Here is a 22,057-nt window from a genome sequence, read left to right as displayed (position 1 = left end):
TCCACAAGCCTATGCATTTCCCGAGACACTCGATCCCGAGTGGAAAGGGAACAGTCCAATCGTGCCCACCTTACCAACACAGCTCCCAGCACACAAAAGACCACCATCTCTGCCTTGCGTCTTTGTCCAGCGCCTTGTCACGTGACACACTGCTCTAGTCAAATTAACATCCATATACGTGACCATCATTTGTTTACAAACACTTCTGACAACATACAAATACTTAAACCAAATACATCACACCGTTCTGTACACATTTATTCTATCAAATACTGTTGTATTTTATCTTCACGTTTATTTTTATTTTTCATATATTGCACGAACCAGCACAGCAATCGCTAATCAAAACAGTTTCTTCATTGAAACTTCTTGGCAGATTAAAACTGTTGCCGGACCGAGACTCGAACTCGGGACCTTTGCCTTTCGCGGGCAAGTGCTCTACCAACTGAGCTACCCAAGCACGAGTCACAGCTTTAATTCCGCCAGTACCTCGTCTCCTACCTTCCAAACTTCACAGAAGCTATCCTGCGAACCTTGCAGAACTAGCACTCCTGGAAGAAAGGATATTGCGGATACATGGCTTAGCCACAGCCTGGGGGAAGTTTGTAGAATGAAATATTCACTCTACAGCGGAGTGTGAGCTGATACGAAACTTCTTGGCAGATTAAAACTGTGTGCCGGATCGAGACTCGAACTCGGGACCTTCTGTATTCTTTCTTGTCCATTTTACATCATGTTATTCAAATCCTTCTACAATTATTAATAAATAAATTTATTATTAAATAAATATAGTAGATGAAATATCGGTACACATTACCCACGCAGAGGCTAACAGCTTTATGTATTTGTGGATGACTGTTTTAGCAGCACCTGTTGTGTTACATGCTCATTACCATCATCGTCCTCATGCGTCAGTGCCATGTGGAAAGGCATCTATGACCAAAACCAGTGGACACAATGGGGAAAATTACGTATGGCAGGGCACCAAGCACAGCATACACTTCAGCTGCATGAGGATGTACTCACTGGCCATCCATATATAGGGAACGCCTATATTCGGCAGCTGTTATAGCGGGTGCATGAAACGAGCCGATTATAGGAGGAACTTAGAATAAAGATTCTCATTTCTCAAAACAGGCTACAGCACCTGTACGTTTTGGTGCTGGTGTAGAGTTATTAGTCATAGTGACGTGTGGTCAGCGAGCTGGATCTCATCTTTGTTGAGCAAGTGCCAAGACATTCCATTTGCCCCTGAAAAAACTTACATTCGTATAAGCGTAACTTCAGCCTTGCATTACGTACTTTAGAAAATATGGCGTAAAGGTTTCACATGTTGTGGGGCGGCGGGTGGAATTAATATTTGTTTATATAATGAAATAATGTTTTGTTTGTTTTTCCCGGCCGATGCACCATATGTGGGGCGGCAGGTGGAAAATTTACTGCTGTTGTTTAAACGTAGAATGTTATGTAGAAAAGAAAAGATGTACTTCCTGGCCGATGCACCATATGTGGGGCGGCGGGTGGAATTAATTGTTGGTTTATATAAAATGTTGAATGTAGAAAAGATGCATTTCCCAGCCGATGCACCATATGTGGGGCGGCTGGTGGAAATGAAGGTTGCTGTTATTTAATGTATGGTTTGTAATGTAGAAACATTTCCCGGCCGTTTCACCATATGTGGGGCGGGGGGTGGAATTAATTGTTATATAAATGTTCCTATTAATTATGCTGTCTTTTGCCGTTCTCAACACTGGCTCTCTAACTACAATATTGGCAACCAGAAAGTGATTAGCAAAACGTGAAGCCTGTAATTAGAATTCCTAGTGCCCACTTCATCTGAGAAATACACTTATAGCTACAGCTTATAGCTCTGAGGAATTAGGAGATTGTCTAGGATTCATAATCAAAAACGATCGAGAAAAAACGTTCGCTATATTCTGAAAGTCACAGTTAAAAAAAAAAGAATCCACACAATCTGACTAACAGAGCAGTTCAGAGTCTAATGCGCTGATGCAACTATAACTGTCCAAATTAAATGTTTAAGTGAATGCTCGCCATAACTTGATGATATTGTTCATCAAGCGCCACGCTAAACAATGGTAGAAGGTTTGTCCCGCGACGGCACGTGAAAATACGACATACGCAAACTGAAGATAGATCATTAAAGTCATCCCAGAATTAACACTTCACTTGAAAATGATTTCATGGTTACGCGTAACCCGAGTAACTTAATACAGCATCCGAGGCTGTTTATAGCAATGATACCGACGCGACGCGACTCCCGACACAGATGGTGTGCTATTCAGCGTCTGGAGAGAACTGGGGCCTTTCTCTCTCGCGCAGCGTTCTTATATATAAAACCGCGGTGCGGACGGCTAAGGGAACGCCTGATCAAATGGGCTCTCCCGACTAGCCGCTGGGCTAGTAATGCACCACATTAAGTTATTGAATAAATCATCGCTTCCTTTGCTGATGGCCGATGAAGCTCTCAATTTAAATGGCAATTAAACACACAGGTAAGTAATCATAAAAAAAAGTCTGACGTGGCTAAGTAAAATATTTTGGGCGAGAGAATTACTTTAATTACACTGCACGCAGTAGACGAGCTCTGAACTTGCCCTTTGGAAATACGCTATCGCTATAGTTTTATAGTTACTCAAATGAAACTTCTCACATATTTATGGTTATAGCAGATCTCCATTCTACTTAAATATAAACATCCTAGCCTTATTTATTAGCCTACTTAATCTATCTTGCTTCCTTAATTTTTAAGACAAAAACCAGAAAATCATGAATTTCAACTAAAATCTTAATTTGTGAGACCCAAAGTACTGTTTCTATTAAATTATTATGAAAAAGGAATCTAAATATAAATTTTTAAGTCTCTAGCTCTTTTCTGTTGTGTCAATGATTTTTACAGAAAAACGTCCAAATTTTGAAAATGGTTAAAGTTATTGAACTGATGTTCAGCACATATTGATTTAGTATTACTCCTGACATGCCAGAAACGTTTCAGATTATTTACTTGATTTTTAAATTATTGCGCAACGTTTATGACGTCAGAGCTAGTTACAGCGGACTAGGCTGGCACACAATGGAAAGACTGAAGAGAATTTTATACAGCGTGAGTAGGCTGCTTCCCTACATCACCCTCTACTTAATTTTTTTTGAATGTTAATGAACAAAAAAAATTTAATTACAAAAAGGGAAGCAAGAGTACAGCTTAACTCCCTATGAAAATTAAAATTGAAATGTAAACATATAGAAATATTAAAAGAAAACTGATTACCTACTTTAATTATTTAAAATTGCTGGCATGTTCACTGCCACTTAAGCAACATTATCCCTCAAAATTTAAGCAAAATCAATGAAACACTTTGGCATATATATTGCCTTAGACAAATAAACACATAAAAATATGTAAAATTATGAAAATTTGAAATCCATTAAATACATTTTTACATACACAAATTCAAAGAAAATAACACAGTTATTCATGATACATAAACAGATGATTATATCTTAGCAGTCTTTTCTAAACCTGAAAGAAAATTTTACAGTCATGACAATTTCATTTTTACACACGTAGTTGTAGCAGCTTTGGCTGGCGTTTTACACTTCCATTCACAAGGGTAGACGAGGGGAAGTTGCTATGGTGTGCGTCCTTCACGTTCACTCTAAATTATATGGGGAAACGGGAGGGGTCACTGTGAGTTGTGTCCAAGTCACTCCACGCTTTCACGCAGCTACCAGGCTGCCATTATCAGGTTTGTCCTGTAGAACAAACAAAAAGCGTGCCTCAGACTCTGTTCACTTAATATCTGAGGGTGGGTTACAATGAAATGGGGATATATACATTTTATCTTTCAATATGTTACTGGAACAAAGCTAACAGAACTTTTTCAATTTCACTCTTGCGGTTACTTAACTGTCATAAAATCGGTAAACAAATGGCTCAAAACGCCGTTAGTCACGTACTAGAGAAAATTTATGCTCAACGCATACAATCATAAATCCTATTTAATCTCAATTTATTATTTCTGGGCCGGAACACTGAACCAATGCTCGGTACATTCCTGATACATTTGTATTTTATTCACTTAGCTGGCTCATCTTCAATTACCTTATTCTTAGAGATAGTATGAGTATATTTGATTAGTAGCTGTATTCTCAGCTTCTTTGTATATGTGAGTAACTTGTGGTAGTAGTACAGTTCTGAGTGTTCAAAATACACTATGTTTAATTGACTACAAAATCCACTTATTGGTCCTCTGCTGTTGTGTTAGTTCCACATCTGCAATTAGGTACTTACTTACTTTGAAGTGTATTTATGCTGAGCTAAAATTAATGTTTCACGTCTGCCATTATGTTACTTATTTACTTTGCTAGTGTATGAACTTATTTTACACTCACTGTATTAACATTTAAAGCATAGGATAGCACATTTATTTCATATTCATAGTGTATTGCAGCTGATCAGTTTGCTCACGTGGCCATCCATTTCCACTCGATCGGACGCTGAAACCACAGGTAGTCTCTCTCGACCTACCACTAAAGTACATTAAGTAATTATGGACGAGCGTAATGCTAAATTCCTTAAACCTATAGGACACCATGAGCTGCTCTGTCTCATCTAACATAAGGGTACCTATGGTCGCATTCACGCCTCCAACTCATAACCTCAATACGTGTAGGTGTGTCCTGTCACACACTACGCCAAATAACGGCCAGCTCCAATCTTATAAATACACTCCTGGAAATGGAAAAAAGAACACATTGACACCGGTGTGTCAGACCCACCATACTTGCTCCGGACACTGCGAGAGGGCTGTACAAGCAATGATCACACGCACAGCACAGCGGACACACCAGGAACCGCGGTGTTGGCCGTCGAATGGCGCTAGCTGCGCAGCATTTGTGCACCGCCGCCGTCAGTGTCAGCCAGTTTGCCGTGGCATACGGAGCTCCATCGCAGTCTTTAACACTGGTAGCATGCCGCGACGGCGTGGACGTGAACCGTATGTGCAGTTGACGGACTTTGAGCGAGGGCGCATAGTGGGCATGCGGGAGGCCGGGTGGACGTACCGCCGAATTGCTCAACACGTGGGGCGTGAGGTCTCCACAGTACATCGATGTTGTCGCCAGTGGTCGGCGGAAGGTGCACGTGCCCGTCGACCTGGGACCGGACCGCAGCGACGCACGGATGCACGCCAAGACCGTAGGATCCTACGCAGTGCCGTAGGGGACCGCACCGCCACTTCCCAGCAAATTAGGGACACTGTTGCTCCTGGGTATCGGCGAGGACCATTCGCAACCGTCTCCATGAAGCTGGGCTACGGTCCCGCACACCGTTAGGCCGTCTTCCGCTCACGCCCCAACATCGTGCAGCCCGCCTCCAGTGGTGTCGCGACAGGCGTGAATGGAGGGACGAATGGAGACGTGTCGTCTTCAGCGATGAGAGTCGCTTCTGCCTTGGTGCCAATGATGGTCGTATGCGTGTTTGGCGCCGTGCAGGTGAGCGCCACAATCAGGACTGCATACGACCGAGGCACACAGGGCCAACACCCGGCATCATGGTGTGGGGAGCGATCTCCTACACTGGCCGTACACCACTGGTGATCGTCGAGGGGACACTGAATAGTGCACGGTACATCCAAACCGTCATCGAACCCATCGTTCTACCATTCCTAGACCGGCAAGGGAACTTGCTGTTCCAACAGGACAATGCACGTCCGCATGTATCCCGTGCCACCCAACGTGCTCTAGAAGGTGTAAGTCAACTACCCTGGCCAGCAAGATCTCCGGATCTGTCCCCCATTGAGCATGTTTGGGACTGGATGAAGCGTCGTCTCACGCAGTCTGCACGTCCAGCACGAACGCCGGTCCAACTGAGGCGCCAGGTGGAAATGGCATGGCAAGCCGTTCCACAGGACTACATCCAGTATCTCTACGATCGTCTCCATGGGAGAATAGCAGCCTGCATTGCTGCGAAAGGTGGATATACACTGTACTAGTGCCGACATTGTGCATGCTCTGTTGCCTGTGTCTATGTGCCTGTGGTTCTGTCAGTGTGATCATGTGATGTATCTGACCCCAGGAATGTGTCAATAAAGTTTCCCCTTCCTGGGACAATGAATTCACGGTGTTCTTATTTCAATTTCCAGGAGTGTATTTCAAGGACGTGTCCTTCACGTCTCAACCACAAACACTGTTCAATTCTATTACTCTGCCATTCCTTGCTGCACAAGGTGAGTTCATTTTTACAACTTATCTGCATATTTTTCGTAACACTAAGCACTCTCTCTTACTATTTATTAGTTAGCTCTAATGCATACACTAGGTTTCACTGCCACTTCAGATCCTACTTATACAAGAATTTGTATATCTTTTTAAATTATTGTTGGTGGACCATTTCCAATAAAACAACACTTTATACTTACAATATTACGAGGGTTCTATACATACTTGTTACTCAAATACCTTTGTATCTTAATTACATCATACTTCTCTGCTGTTTACGTCACTGTTAGGATTGTCACATTAGGTATTTTCTTCACTAATCGGTGGATAGAATGGTTACAGAACTCATGGCTTGATAGCCATGACGGAAAATTTTTGTATTGCAAAAGATGGAGTCGAAACTTTGGTAGATAGGAAAGATGAAGAATGAGTGAGATCTGAAATGGAAAGAAGATCTCACACAGCTGGGACTGCATAGCTGCCACACTGTGTAGAGGTTATAGAACAACCTCCTCCCTACAGAATTCGATCATAACCTTTGACCACGACAGGTCGATTTGAAAATACCTTATGATGCCTTTTTAAAACCTGTCTTAGTTCTTCCTTCTGATTAGCTGAAATTTTATCGATTTCCTGCAATTTAGCTTTTATTTTGTCCAAAATAATTGCTGCTTCTTCTTCTTCTGTGTTTAGCTTACTTTTACTAAGATTAACACCTTCGTCCCAATATCTCCTGTTTTTCAGAACTAGTATAGGCAGTTCCCAAGTTTCATCATTAGTTACTACATGTATATCACTAAAAGGTACCGTAATTACTCCGGTTATCGGCAAGACCATTTTTAACTGGCTTCTTTCAAAGCCAACAACACTCTGATATTTTGACAAGAAATCTATGCCAGTTAAAACCTCAATACTGAGATTGTGTACAATTAAGCATGAATGATCAATTAAATTACCATTAAAGTTAAAGGGCAGCAAAGCTTCTTGCTTTACCGTTTTTGACACCTTGCCAGTAGCACCAATTATTCTTAGTTCTGATACCCTCATTACTGTAAGCTTGTCTTTACCAGGTAGTGCATCAAAGAAGGACTGAGATATCGCACTCACCTCACTTCCACTGTCTAAGAGACAACGTACATTGATACCCAACATATTCACTATTGTTATAGGGTGGCTTATTCTAGTTTGTACAGGTGGTTCCTCAAACTCATCCAATAGTTCCTTTTGGATTTGTCTCCAACTAAAGTGATCGACATCTGTCTTCATTACATTTAGGTCAACGTGTGTAGGGGTTTCCTGAATTACATTTTCAGTTGCCTTTTCCAGTCGGTCTATTAATTTCAAATCGAAACACCACACGACTTCATTACATTTAGTTTGCTGAACATGACCCAAATTACTGTAGTCTGAGCGATTCTGCGCCTTCAGACCGGGCATAACACTAGTTACAGCTAAACCACTTTCACTATTATCGTCGGGTTCCTTCTCAAGTGACAACTGGTCACAGCTACTGGGTTCATCGACCCCCAACAGGCTACCCTCTACATTCTCACTTACCTCCTTTCCTAAATCTATTAGTACGGTATCAACATCCTGCACAGGCACTTTAGATAAGAGTACATCATCTTCATCGTAAATATAAGCATGAATTTCTTCTGCTTCTTTACCTGACAATTCAGTATTTTGTAGCTCTTCCCTACCGTTACACTGCTGCGCCTTCTCTTTCTCTTCCCACTTAGAAAGCGTCTCTAACACGGTATCTATCAAATACTGTGAGTGATCTAATATTTCTGCTGGATCCTTAGATGCTACCGACCCTTCATCCACATATTCAGTCTGAGTATTCTGATCTGTCTTACCAATTACTGTAATTACTGGCTTAGGAAAAGTAACCGCCTGGTGAGCGCCAGTGTCCTCATAGACGGGAACTAGTTTTCCTGCCTCGGCCTACTACTGTTTCCTTTATTTCCATTATAGTTAACTGGCACAGCATTGCTTTCCACACTGTTGTTTACCTGCATAATTTTGTTCGGAACAAAATTATTATCATTTGGATGCCATTGTTGGTTCTGATAATTATTTCTCCAATTTCTGCCTCTCTTAGGATGGCGAACACCTACTGTTCTGATGTTTACATTGCCATTCTGCTCGTTCTTAAAATTACTACTAGTGTTATTAGCATTTCTGTTATTATGTGCTTGCTCCTCATTGGCAGCAACACGTTCTACACGTTCCAAATACTCAATGAAACGATCCAGATTGTCTCTAGGGGCAGATATAATTCTACTTTGCCAATACCATGGCACTTCCTGGCTGATTAAAACTGTGTGCCCGACCGAGACTCGAACTCGGGACCTTTGCCTTTCGCGGGCAAGTGCTCTACCAACTGAGCTACCGAAGCACGACTCACACCCGGTACTCACAGCTCTACTTCTGCCAGTACCTCGTCTCCTACTTTCCAAGTCTCGGTCGGGCACACAGTTTTAATCTGCCAGGAAGGTTCATATCAGCACACACTCCGCTGCAAAGTGAAAATCTCATTCTAAATACCATGGCAGTTTGGCTTCAAGACCTAGTATTATCATTTCAGGTTTTAGGTTTTCGGCCAGATGTGACAAACGTGAGATCCATGACCTAGTAAACTCTTTTATAGATTCCTTGCCTATATTGGAGCGTTTTCCACTCCAAAATTCTCTCAACACTTCATTTTGCTTATTGCTAGACCAATACTCATTAATGAAAGCTGTTTTAAATTCCGCTAGTGTTTTACACTTCAGCATAACATCAGCTGACCAACGCATGGCGTCACCTGCTAAATGGCTTCTAATAAATGAGATTTTCTCTCGTTCAGACCAAGTTGGTGGAATCACATCTTCAAAATCGTTCCAGAAATCTAGGGGGTGGATATTTTTATCTGGATCGAACCGCAAGAACTGCCGACACCCGATAAAAGCGGCGTTTGCAGCTACAACTTGTTGTATACTACCATTACCAGAAGTTACTGAAGCTACTTTATTCTCAATGTTAGCAATGTTAGTACCAATAATTTCTACTCTCATTTCAACATTATCTACTCTTTGCACAATATGAGTAGTGTCAGTTTTGATTGCACTTACTTCTGCTTGACATATGTTTACTTTTATATTAACATCTTTGAAACTATCTGAGCGCAGTTCAGATTCCGCCTCAATCTTTTCTGTTAACTTGTGCTCCAGCTTCGCATCTTCCATTTGGAAGTCTTTGCGAACCTCAGCAACTTCGGATTTTACTGTTTTATACATCTCAGATAACTGTTGAGCAACCTTTTTCTTAATATCCTCATAATTGTAATCAATTTTATAATTTAAACTGTCGAGATCCTCTTTCAACTTATTGCAACCAGCCTTGAAGGTATTGTCCATTTCCTCCAATCGTTTATTAAAATTAGTTTGGCTGGCCACAATTCTGTTATTTACCTCAATTATATCAGATTTTAACTCAGCTGTCATTCTAGCATTACTGGCTGACATTTCTGCATTACTGCTTTTGACCTCAGTTATTTCAGACTTTAATTCAGCTGTCATTCTAGCATTACTGGCTGACAATTTTGCATTACTGGCAGCTATTGCTCGTAATATAACATTTAAATCAATAGCCCCAGTATCTTTGGGTTGCTCACTAGCTGGCTTTTTACCACACTCAGGTGACGAAAAACTAGCTCCAACACCAGAATCATCAAAACTAAATGAAACTTCTGATTGGTCATATCTAACTTCTCCTGTTTAAACTCTACCACCTCTGATGACTGTTTCGTTTTTAACTCATCAGATAAACTATCATCCAATAAATTAACAATTTCTGATTTCTGCTTTACTACAGGGGTCTCTATTATTGAATCATTGCCCCTTTTCACACTACTGTCAGGAGACAATACTTCATATTTCACTTTAATATTACTATTTTCATGCATATTTACACCCGAATCGTTGTCTGGATTTACAGTTCCCTCAACAGACATAGGTTCTGATTTAAGTTTAACCTCAGTTTCTTCTGGCAGTTCCATTTCCGACAGTCTTTTAGTGCAGGTTAGTAAAATTTTTAACAGCTTTTCACTTAACTTAGTTCCTCCTGCACGACGTATGGCGTTGCCGGCGCGGCGTACCAGGATTATCGATGCGACGCGGCACGTAGAACTGCAGATGGCACTCCGACAGCTGCTGTGTGGCCCGCAGCTGCAGGCGCGGCTCCGGTTGCTCCGACGGACGACTGCGGTGAGGCAGAACTGGCTTCTCGCGATGCCAGCAGCGCCACTTGACTCAGTGCCAGCTCTGTCAATCCAGATGCGTTGTTAATCCAATTGCGTCGTCCACATACACACTATCACTGTTTTATTACTCAGTTGCATGTCGCATTTCACTCCCGAATTCGAATATTTAAAAATCACTTTCACTATTACTCAGTTTCTTTCCCGGCCGATGCACCATATGTGGGGCAGTGGGTGGAATTAATATTTGTTTATATAATGAAATAATGTTTTGTTTGTTTTTCCCGGCCGATGCACCATATGTGGGGCGGCTGGTGGAAAATTTACTGCTGTTGTTTAAACGTAGAATGTTATGTAGAAAAGAAAAGATGCATTTCCTGGCCGATGCACTATATGTGGGGCGGCAGGTGGGATTAATTGTTTGTTTATATAAAATGTTGAATGTAGAAAAGATGCATTTCCCGGACGATGCACCATATGTGGGGCGGCTGGTGGAATTATTGTTGTTATTTAAATGCAGAATGTAATGTAGAAACACTGCAGTTCCCGGCCGTTTAACCATTGTTTGTTTATATAAAATGTTGAGTGTTTTTCCTATTATTTATACTGTCTTTTGCCGTTCTCAACACTGACTCTCTAACTACATAATTGGCAACCAGAAAGTGATTAGCAAAACGTGAAGCCTTTAGTTAGAATTCCTAGTGCCCACTTCATCTGAGAAATACACTTATAGCTACAGCTTATAGCTCTGAGGAATTAGGAGATTGTCTGGGATTCATAATCAAAAACGATCGTGAAAAAACGTTCGCTATATTCTGAAAGTCACAGATGAAAAAAAAAAGAATCCACACAATCTGACTAACAAATGGTTCAAATGGCTCTGAGCACTGTGGGACTTAACATCTTAGGTCATCAGTCCCCTAGAACTTAGAACTACTTAAACCTAACTAACCTAAGGACGTCACACACATCCATGCCCGAGGCAGGATTCGAATCTGCGACCGTAGCGGTCGCGCGGTTCCAGACTGATGCACCTAGAACTGCTCGGCCACACTGGCCGGCCAATCTGACTAACAGAGCATTTCAGAGTCTAATGCGCTGATGCAACTATAACTGTCCAAATTAAATGTTTAAGTGAATGCTCGCCATAATTTGATGATAATGTTCATCAAACGTCACGCTAAATAATGGTAGAAGGTTTGTCCCGCGACGGCACGTGAAAATACGACATACGCAAACTGAAGATAGATCATTAAAGTCATCCCAGAATTAACACTTCACTTGAAAATGATTTCATGGTTATGCGTAACCCGAGTAACTTAATACGGCATCCGAGGTTGTTTATAGCAATGATACCGACGCGACGCGATTCTCGACACAGATGGTGTGCTATTCAGCGTCTGGAGAGAACTGGGGCCTTTCTCTCTCGCGCAGCGTTCTTATATATAAAGCCGCGGTGCGGACGGCTAAGGGAACGCCTGATCAAATCGGCTCTCCCGACTAGCCGCTGGGCTAGTAATGCACCACATTAAGTTATTGAATAAATCATTGCTTCCTTTGCTGATGGCCGATGAAGCTCTCAATTTAAATGGCAATTAAACACACAGGTAAGTAATCATAAAAAAAAGTCTGACGTAGCTAAGTAAAATATTTTGGGCGAGAGAATTAATTTAATTACACTGCACGCAGTAGATGAGCTCTGAACTTGCCCTTTTGAAATACGCTATCGCTATAGTTTTATAGTTATTCAATTGAAACTTCTCACATCTTTATGATTATAGCGGATCTCCATTCTACTTAAACATCCTAGCCTTATTTATTAGCCTAATTAATCTATCTTGCTTCCTTAATTTTTAAGACAAAAACCAGAAAATCATGAATTTCAACTAAAATCTTAATTTGTGAGATCCAGAAGACTGTTTCTACTAAATTATTATGAAAAAGGAATCTAAATATAAATTTTTAAGTCTCTAGCTCTTTTCTGTTGCGCCAATGATTTTTACAGAAAAACATCCAAATTTTGAAAATGGTTAAAGTTATTGAACTGACATTCAACACATGTTGATTTAGTATTACTCCTGACATGCTAGAAACGTTTCAGGTTATTTACTTGATTTTTAAAGTATTGCGCAACATTTATGACTTCAGAGCTAGTTACAGCGGACTAGGCTGGCACACAATGGAAAGACTGATGTGAATTTTATACAGCGTGAGCAGGCTGCTTCCCTACAATGTGATGCTGACACATAACGCCCATGATAATTAAGTTCTGGGGATAGTTAGTGAAAGCAGGGATGTACACAGTTAACTGTTCAAACTATCTCCGAAAGATTGCCAGAGCGAAAGAGATCTCATAAAGCAAGCGCTTGTATTTGTGTAAGCTGAAGGGAGTGTTTATGACCGTGATGCTTTGAGACTCTTCATCCAGTGGGATCTACAGATATGTGTCGGCAAGGTCTATCCTAGGAAAATATTCTGCTCCGACAAGCTTAGTGAGGAGTTCTTCTGGACGTGGTATGGGGTAGATTTCCACTTGTGACTGAGCACTGGCAATCGATTTAAGGTCTCCATATAGTTGGAGGGAGCAGTTGGGTTTTGACCACTAGCAAGGGCGTGACCCAAGAGCTCGTTCTCAACTAGTTCAGTCAACCCAGCTACATGGAGGCAATCGAGTCTTCTTAACGGCCATCCATCAGTAGGCTGGAAGGAGTCGTGCCTAGCATAAATGGACACTGCCTCTAGACACACCTCGAAATCTGTGACGCACCTCAGGCCAATTTAAAATACAGACGCGAAAGCGGCACATAGGTCGCCTAGTTCCAGGAAGGGCCTCGTCATTGATGGAGAATCCAAACAAAAAGAAGGTACCCGACCGAAAATGTTTCCAACGGAGTGACTATCGACAAGAAACAGCAGTGTCCGTCATGTAGCGTGTTTTCAGGCGTTAGTGACCATGAACTGACCCCAGAGGGGAACTGAACTGACACCACATGTGAGCGACATACCAGATGGCGGGGCCAATGCTGAAGAATCTAGACAAGCATACATTTAGAGGATCACCGATGAAACGATAATTCTGGTGTCCGCCTGGAAACTGATGAAGTGTTCGCAGTTCCTTGATGCATGCAGCGAACTGGGTCCAATTGTCCAGACAGCTTACAACAATCAGTTCTGAGATACCCATCTTTTTCACAAGAGGTGCAGCGATCACAGCGCTCCAGACAATCCTCAGGAATGTGTGCTGTGAACAATCTGGACTTAAGGGAAGACTCCGCTGCCCAGGCCGATAGGTTGTGACGGGATATTCAGAGGCCATCGACACTTCTTAGCCATTTGTGACTTGGTTTACACTCTTCCATCCCCCCACCCTTTTCACCCTGGGGATCGATAGGGCGTCTTGACAGCTACTACTCGTGGTCGAACTACGAGGCACTCATTTGCTGCCTGCGCGATTTCGAAATAGCGCGCCATTGTCAGCATATCTTCCAAGGAAGTGTTATTCAGCTTGAGGGCTGACGTGTTTACTTGTGGATCGAGCGCCATTCGGGCCAGTACATCTCGAGGTCTTGTATGCTGGGTTCACAGAAGTAAAATTGCATTGGCAACTGAGTCCTTGTAAACTGATCACACAGGATGGATACGACTGACCAGGTGTCTTGCGACACTGATGAAATCCGAGTCGTGATGCAACAGCATTGAACCGCTGTGAATAATTATTCTAAAGCAACGTGCACATCTCTTAAAATGTGAGTGCGATTGTATTCTAGAAAGGAGCTAACTTCTTCAGTAAGAAAAACGTCGTGGGAAGTCCAAGAATCTAAGTCCGCCTGTTGACGAACGTCTCAGACACCCTAAGGGTTGTGAGGTACTGTTCCAGACGCTTAAATACATACGACACTACACTGTGCCCCCCCGCCCCCGCTCCCCCTCCCTGATAAGGATCCCACACCGCGCAGCAATATTCCAGCAGAAGATGGACAAGTGTAATGTAGGCTGTCTCCTTAGTGGGTTTGTCGCATCTTCTAAGTATTCTGCCAACAAAGCGCAGCCTCTGTTTCGCCTCCCCCGCAATATTATCTATGTGGACTTTCCTATTTTAGTTGCTCGTAATTGTAATTCCTAGGTATTTAGTCGAATTGTCAGTGCTTAGATTTGTGCGATTTATCGTATACCCAAAATTTATCGGATTTCTTTTAGTACCCATGTGGATGACCTTGCACTTTTCTTTGTTCAGTGCCAATTGCCACTTTTCGCACCATACAGAAATTCTCTCTAGATAATTTTGTAATTGGAATTGATTGTCTGATAATTTTACTAGACGGTAAATTACAGCGTCATCTGCAAACAATCTAAGGGGGCTGCCCAGATTATCACAAGTGTAATGTAGGCTGTCTCCTTAGTGGGTTTGTCGCATCTTCTAAGTATTCTGCCAACAAAGCGCAGCCTCTGTTTCGCCTCCCCCGCAATATTATCTATGTGGACTTTCCTATTTTAGTTGCTCGTAATTGTAATTCCTAGGTATTTAGTCGAATTGTCAGTGCTTAGATTTGTGCGATTTATCGTATACCCAAAATTTATCGGATTTCTTTTAGTACCCATGTGGATGACCTTGCACTTTTCTTTGTTCAGTGCCAATTGCCACTTTTCGCACCATACAGAAATTCTCTCTAGATAATTTTCTAATAGGAATTGATTGTCTGATAATTTTACTAGACGGTAAATTACAGCGTCGTCTGCAAACAATCTAAGGGGGCTGCCCAGATTATCACCTAGGTCATTTATGTAAATCAGGAACAGCAGAGGGCCTATGACAATACCTTGCGGAACGCCAGATATCACTTCTGTTCTACTCGATGATTTTCCGCCTATCACTAGGAACTGTGACCCCTCTAAGAAGAAATCACGAATCCAGTCACACAACTGAGACGATACTCCATATGCACACAATTTGATTAATAGTCGCTTGTGAGGAACGGTATCAAAAGCTTTCTGGAAATCTAGGAATATGGAATCGATCTTAGATCCCTTGTCAACAGCATTAATTACTTCATGGGAATAAAGAGTTGGCTGTGTTGCACAATAACGATATTTTCTGAATCCATGTTGGTTACGTATCAATAAGTCAGTTTCTTCAAGGTGATTCATAATGTTCGAGTACAGTGTATGCTTCAAAATCCTACTGCAAAATTAGGTCAGTGACATGGGTCTTCTTGAATATTGGTGTGACCGGTGCCACTTTCCAGTTTTTGGAACAGACCTTTCGTCAAGTGAGCGGTTGTATATGATTGCTAAGAAAGATACTATGTGTCTGCCTACTCTGAAAGGAACCTGACTGGTATACCATCTGAACCGGAAGACTTGCCTTTCTTAAGTGGTTTGAGACATCTATTTTTATGTCACTCATGCTAACAGCTCTTCTGGCTTCGAATTCTGGAATATTTACTTCGTCTTCTTGCGTAAAGGAATTACGGAAAACTGTATTTAGTAACTCCGCTTTAGTGGCACCATCATCGGTAACATTTCCATCGCTATCGCGCAGTGACGGTATTGACTGTTTTTTGCCAGTGGTGTACTTTACATACGACCAGAATCTCTATGGGTTTTCTACCATATTTTGAGACAATGTTTCATTGTGGAAGCTATTGAAAGCATCTCGCATTAACTTCCGCACTAAATTTCGAGCTTCCGTGAAACTTAGCCAGTCTTGGGGATTTTGCGTTCTTCTGAATTTGGCATGCTTTTTTCGTTGCTTCTGCAACAGTGTTCTGACGTGTTTTGTGTACCTTGGTGGATCAGTCCCGTCTCTTATTAACTTATGCGATATGACTCTATCTATTGCTGTCGATACTGTATCTTTTAATTTGAGGCATATCTGGTCTACATTTACATAATTAGCTTGGAAGGAATGGAGACTCTCTCTTAAGAAGGCATGAAGCGAATTTTTATCTGCTGTTTTAAATAGATATATTTTGCGTTTATTTTTAGTGGTTTTGGTTGATATGGTTTTGAGTCTCGCTACAATGACCTTGTGTTCACTAATCCCTGTATCCCTCATGACGTTCTCTATTAGATCAGGATTATTTGTGATTAAGAGGTCAAGTGTGTTTTCGCAACCATTTACAGTTCGTGTGGGCTCATTAACTAAACAGGGGTAACGCAGGAGTTGGTTTAATAATGAATAAAAAATAGGAGCGCGGATAAGCTACTACGAACAGCATAGCTAACGCATTATTGTAGCCAACATTGACACGAAGCCCTCACCCACCACAGTAGAACAAGTTTATATGCCAACTAGCTCCGCAGATGATGAATAAATTGGAGAAATGTATGATGCGATAATAGAAATTATTCAGACAGTTAAGAGAGACGAAAATTTAATAGTCTTGGTATTGGAATTTGATAGTAGGAAAAGGAAGAGAAGGAAAAGTTGTAGGTGAATATGGATTGGGGATAAGGAATGAAAGAGGAAACCGCCTGGTAGAATTTTGCACAGAGCATAACCTAATAATAGCTAACGCTTGGTTTCAGAATCATGAAAGAAGGTTGTATACGTGGAAGAGGCCTGGAGATACTTGGAGGTTTCAGATAGATTGGTAAGACAGAGACTTAGGAACCAGGTTTCATATTGTAAGACATTTCCAGGGTCAGATGTGGACTCTGACCACGATTTATTGGTCATGAACCGTAGTTTAAAACTGAAGCAACTGCAAAAAGGTAGTAATTTAAGGAGATAGGACCCGGATAACCTGAAAGAACCAGTCGTTGTAGAATGTTTCACAGAGAGCATCAGGGAATGATTGACACGAACTGGGTAAAGAAGTACAGTAGAAGAAGAATAGTTAGCTTTGAGAGATGAAATAATGAAGACAGCAGAGGATCAAGTAGGTAAAAAGACGAGGGCTAGTAAAAATCGTTGGATAACAGAAGAGATATTGCATTTAATGGATAAAAGGACAAAATATAAAAATACAGTGAATTAAGCAGGCGAAAAGGAGTACAAACGTCTCAAAAATGATATCGATAGGGAGTGCAAATTGGCTAAGCTGGGATGGCTGGAGGACAACTGCAAGGATGTAGAGGCATATATCACTAGGGGTAAGATAGATACTGCCTACAGGAAAATTAAAGAGACCTTTGCAGAAAAGAGAACCACCAGAGCGAATATCAAAAGCTCAGATGGAAAACCAGTCCTAAGCAAAGAAGGTAAAGCAGAAAAGTGGAAGGAGGGCGATGTACTTGAGGGCAGTATCATGGAAATTGAAGAGGACATAGATGATGATGAAATATGAGATCTGATACTGCGTGAAGAATTTGACAGAGTACTGAAAGACCTAAGTCGAAACAAGACCCCGGGGGTACACAACACTCCATTAGAACTCCTGATATCCTTGGGAGAGACAGCCATGACAAAACTCTTTCATCTGGTGAGGAAGATGTATGAGACAGACTTCAAGAAGAATACAATAATTACAATCCCAAATAAAGCAGATGTTGACTGGTGAAAAAATTACCAAACTTTCAGTTTAATAAGTCACGGCTGCAAAGCTCTGTCACAAATTCTTTACAGACGATTGGAAAAACTGGTAGAAGCCGACCTCGGGGAAGATCATTTTGGATTCCGTAGGAATATTGGAATACGCGAGGCAATACAGACCCTACGAGTTATCTTAGAAGATAGATTAGGGAAAAGCAAACCTACGTTTCTAGCATTTGTAGATTTAGAGAAAGCTTTTGACAATGTTGACTGGAACACTCTCTTCCAAATTCTGAAGGTGGCAGGGGTGAAATACAGGGGCGAAAGGCAATTTACAATTTGTGCAGAAACCAGATAGCAGTTATAGTAGTCGAGGGCATGAAAGGGAAGCAGTGGTTCAGAAAGCAGTGAGACAGGGCTGTAGCTTATTTGCGATGTTGTTCAATCTGTATATTGAGCAGGAGGTAAAGGAAACAAAAGAAAAATCTGGAGTAGGGATTAAAATCCATGGAGAGGAAATAAAAACTATGAGGTTTGCAGATGACATTGTAATTCTGTCAAAGACAGCAAAAGACTTGGAAGAACAGTTGAACGGAATGGACAGAGTTTTGAAAGGAGGATATAAGATGAACATCAACGAAAGTAAAACGAGGATAATGTAGTCGAATTAAATCAAATGATGCTGAGGGAATTGGATTAGGAAATGAGACACTAAAAGTAATAGATGAGTTTTGCTATTTGGGAAGCAAAATATCTGATTGATGGAAGGAGAGAGGATATAACATGTAGATTGGCTATGGCAAAGAGAGCGTTTCTAAAGAAGAGAAATTTGTTAACAAGGAGTATAGAGTTAAGTGTCAAGAAGTCTTTTCTGAAAGTATTTGTATCTAGTGTAGCTATGTTTGAAAGTGAAACATGGACGATAAATAGTTTAGACAAGAAGAGAGTAGAAGCTTTAAAAATGTGGTGCTACAGAAGAATGCGGAAAATCAGGTGGGCAGACGCAGACGCACATGATGGAGGATTGACCCTCTGCTGTCTGCTGGTGGCGAAGTCTTAGCGCCTCTAGGGCGCTTCTCCTTCTAGCTTCGTGGGGTTGGGGGGGGGGGGGGTACCGGTTGTGGCTTGGCTTTGTGTTTTTTTTTTTTTTTTTTTTTTAAGAAATGAAAGAACAGTCAGAGGGATAGTAGAAGAAGCGGGAAAACGAAATTAGGTGCGCCGATCACGTAACTAATGAGGTGGTACTGAAAAGAATGGGGGAGAAGAGGAATTTGTGGCACAACTTGACTAGAGGATGGGATCGATTGGCAGGACACGTTCTGAGGCATCAAAGAATCAGCAATTTGATATTGGGGGGAAGCGTGAAGGTATAACTCGCTGAGTGTGACCAAGAGATGAATACACTAAGCAGATTCAGAAGGATGTAGGTTGCAGTAGTCAGACGACCGGTGTGGCCGAGCGGTTCTAGGCACTTCAGTCTGGAACCCTGCGACCGCTGCGGTCGCAGGTTCGAATCCTGCCTCGGGTATGGATGTGTGTGATGTCCTTAGGTTAGTTAGGTTTAAGTAGTTCTAAGTTCTAGGGGACTGATGACCTCATATGTTACGTCCCATAGTGCTCAGAACCATTTGAACCATTTTTTTTTTTTTTTTTTTTTGTAGTAGTCACTCGGAGATGAAGAAGCTTTCACAGGATAGAGTAGCATGGAGAGCTGCAACAAACTAGTCTTTGGACTGAAGACCACAACAACAACAACTACACTGTATGTGTTATTCCGAACTGATGTACAGTTCTTTCCACTGCGGCGACTACAGCCGTTATGAAAGACATGAAATGTATTCGCCTCTGCGAATATGGACTACCATCTGCTGCAGAATGGAATGAAGACAGTGAAAATTTGTATCAGATCAGGATTCGAACCTGGATTTTGTTCTTATCACGAGCGATTGCCTTACCATTTGGCAGTTGGAGCATGCCTCTCTGCCAGGTCCATATCTCGATATGTCATCAACCATGTGTCCTGTACCAGTACATCCATTATCTACGCATATTCCCGTGCAGGGGGGACATTTTACTTGCTCGGTATCGGCGGATAAAAACATGCACCCATGTCCGAAGGAATTTTGCATTGTATTTCGTAATAACACAGGCACTGCAATACCGTATTTATCCACTGCGTATTCCATTACACAACTGATGGTAGTCCACATTCGCAATTGCGAATACATTTCACGATTGTAAATACATGACCTAATAACCTATGGCATCGTTAAAAGATGTAAATGCGCCACCACCAGGAAGTGACCACTGGTCTGTATCGGATGCGTACTCTGGATAAGCACGTATTTTCTCAAAAGCTGAATTTACCGACAGAGGAACTCATTTTGCCACCGCCGCCGCTGCTCCTTTTGCTCTTGTTGCTGAAATTGCTGCCGGAAATGCCGTTTCAATTCCTGATGAAAGAGCAGATGTTGCTATTGCTGCTCCAGGAGTTGCAAGAGCTTTTCATTCATGGACGCTGCTGCTAAGCTTTTACCTCGTTGCCAATTATCGTGACTGGAATCTGCAAAGATCACGAATGTCCCAAAGAACACACAGAGACTAGCCGACATTCCTGCAGTTGTAATCTGCAGATCGCCAAGTGCAGATGGAAGACAACAATGTCGAACGAACAGATGGAGACGGCACGACAAACAAACAAGTCCAAATAGTATTCCAAACAGAGTAAACGTAGCGGAGCGGAAAACAAGAAAACCGGCGCATTACAGAAACGGATACGAAAGCGAGGCGAATACGTCAATATAAGTTGGGTCACAGAGCAGCAGAACCTATAGTACTGCCAGAAGCATAAACTGGTCAGCGGGAGAGGTGTGACATTGCGGCAAGACAAGGCCCGCGCTGCGATACGATATCCACGCTTGCTGAAGTAGCACCTTCGCTTAGCGGGCGTGCTCTAGTTCCACAGTCTCCAGCGAGCCTTCTAACTCACCAGGCTGGATATCAGACTACCAACGAACATGAATATTCACTTGTTGCCCAACTAATTTTAATTGTTTTTCTTTGTGTAATTGTTATTTGCGGTTATTATTATGTAATTAAATCATTATTCTGTCCGCCGGCCGGTGTGGCCGAGCGGTTCTAGGCGCTTCAGTCTGGAACCGCGCGACTGCTACGGTCGCAGGTTCGAATCCTGCCTCGAGCATGGATGTGTGTGACGTCCTTAGGTTAGTTAGGCTTAAGTAGTTCTAAGTTCTAGGGGACTGATGACCTCAGAAGTGAAGTCCCATAGTGGTCAGAGCCATTTGAACCATTATCCTGTCCATTTTATTCTATTGTATGGATCTGGGGACCTAGAAACGACGGAGAGGCGTCGTCCCCGCCGTAGCCCTTAGTGGTTCACAACCCCACAACAGGCTACAGCTGTCCACTCACCCCACCGCCGCTCCACACCGAACCCAGGGTTATTGTGCGGTTGAGCCCCCAGTGGACCCTCCCCCCCCCCCTCCCCCCCGGAACGTCTCACACCAGACTAGTGAACCCCAATGTTTGCGTGGTAGAGTAATTATGGTGTACGCGTACGGGAGACAGTGTTCGCGCAGCACTCGCCGACATAGTGTAACTTAGGCTGAATAAGGGGAACCAGCCCGCATTCGCCGAGGCAGATGGAAAACCGCCTTAAAAACCGTCCACTGACTGGCTGCCACACTAGACCTCAACATTAATCCGCCGGTGACTGGCACGCCTTCCCGCCCGGAGAGCAGTGCTTTAGACCACACGGCTAAACGGGCGAGCTATTCTGTCCACACTTGCACTTGGTTTTCAGTTAAATTTACTGTGAATTTTAAAGTAGGTTACGTGTAGTGAGCATTAAATTCTGTCTAGCGTAACTGGGTGTTTTGTGAACGAAAGAACCTGTCTGTCTCCACATGGTAGCCAGTTTATTAATTTGATAACTAATTTGTAATAATACTATGCTAGGTACCAATAAATGGCTCACTGCTATGCTTTGCTGTATGCAAAACACTATGTCAAAAACAATATTTGTAAATAATGTTAAGTCATGCAGTGATAAATACATGGAGTGGCAACTACAGACGTCC

At 42.2% G+C, this 22,057-nt stretch overlaps 1 non-coding gene across 1 annotated transcript; it reads right to left on the bottom strand.

The window, feature by feature from the left end:
- Positions 1-386: 386 nt before the first annotated feature.
- Positions 387-461, bottom strand: Trnas-cga. Its single transcript has one exon. It is a non-coding gene; the product is annotated as a tRNA-Ser (tRNA).
- Positions 462-22,057: the final 21,596 nt, after the last annotated feature.

The sequence above is a fragment of the Schistocerca piceifrons genome, chromosome X (assembly GCF_021461385.2).
Source record: "Schistocerca piceifrons isolate TAMUIC-IGC-003096 chromosome X, iqSchPice1.1, whole genome shotgun sequence".
NCBI classification, from domain to species: Eukaryota; Metazoa; Arthropoda; class Insecta; order Orthoptera; family Acrididae; genus Schistocerca; species Schistocerca piceifrons.
This window is presented reverse-complemented; position numbering and strand designations above follow the sequence as displayed.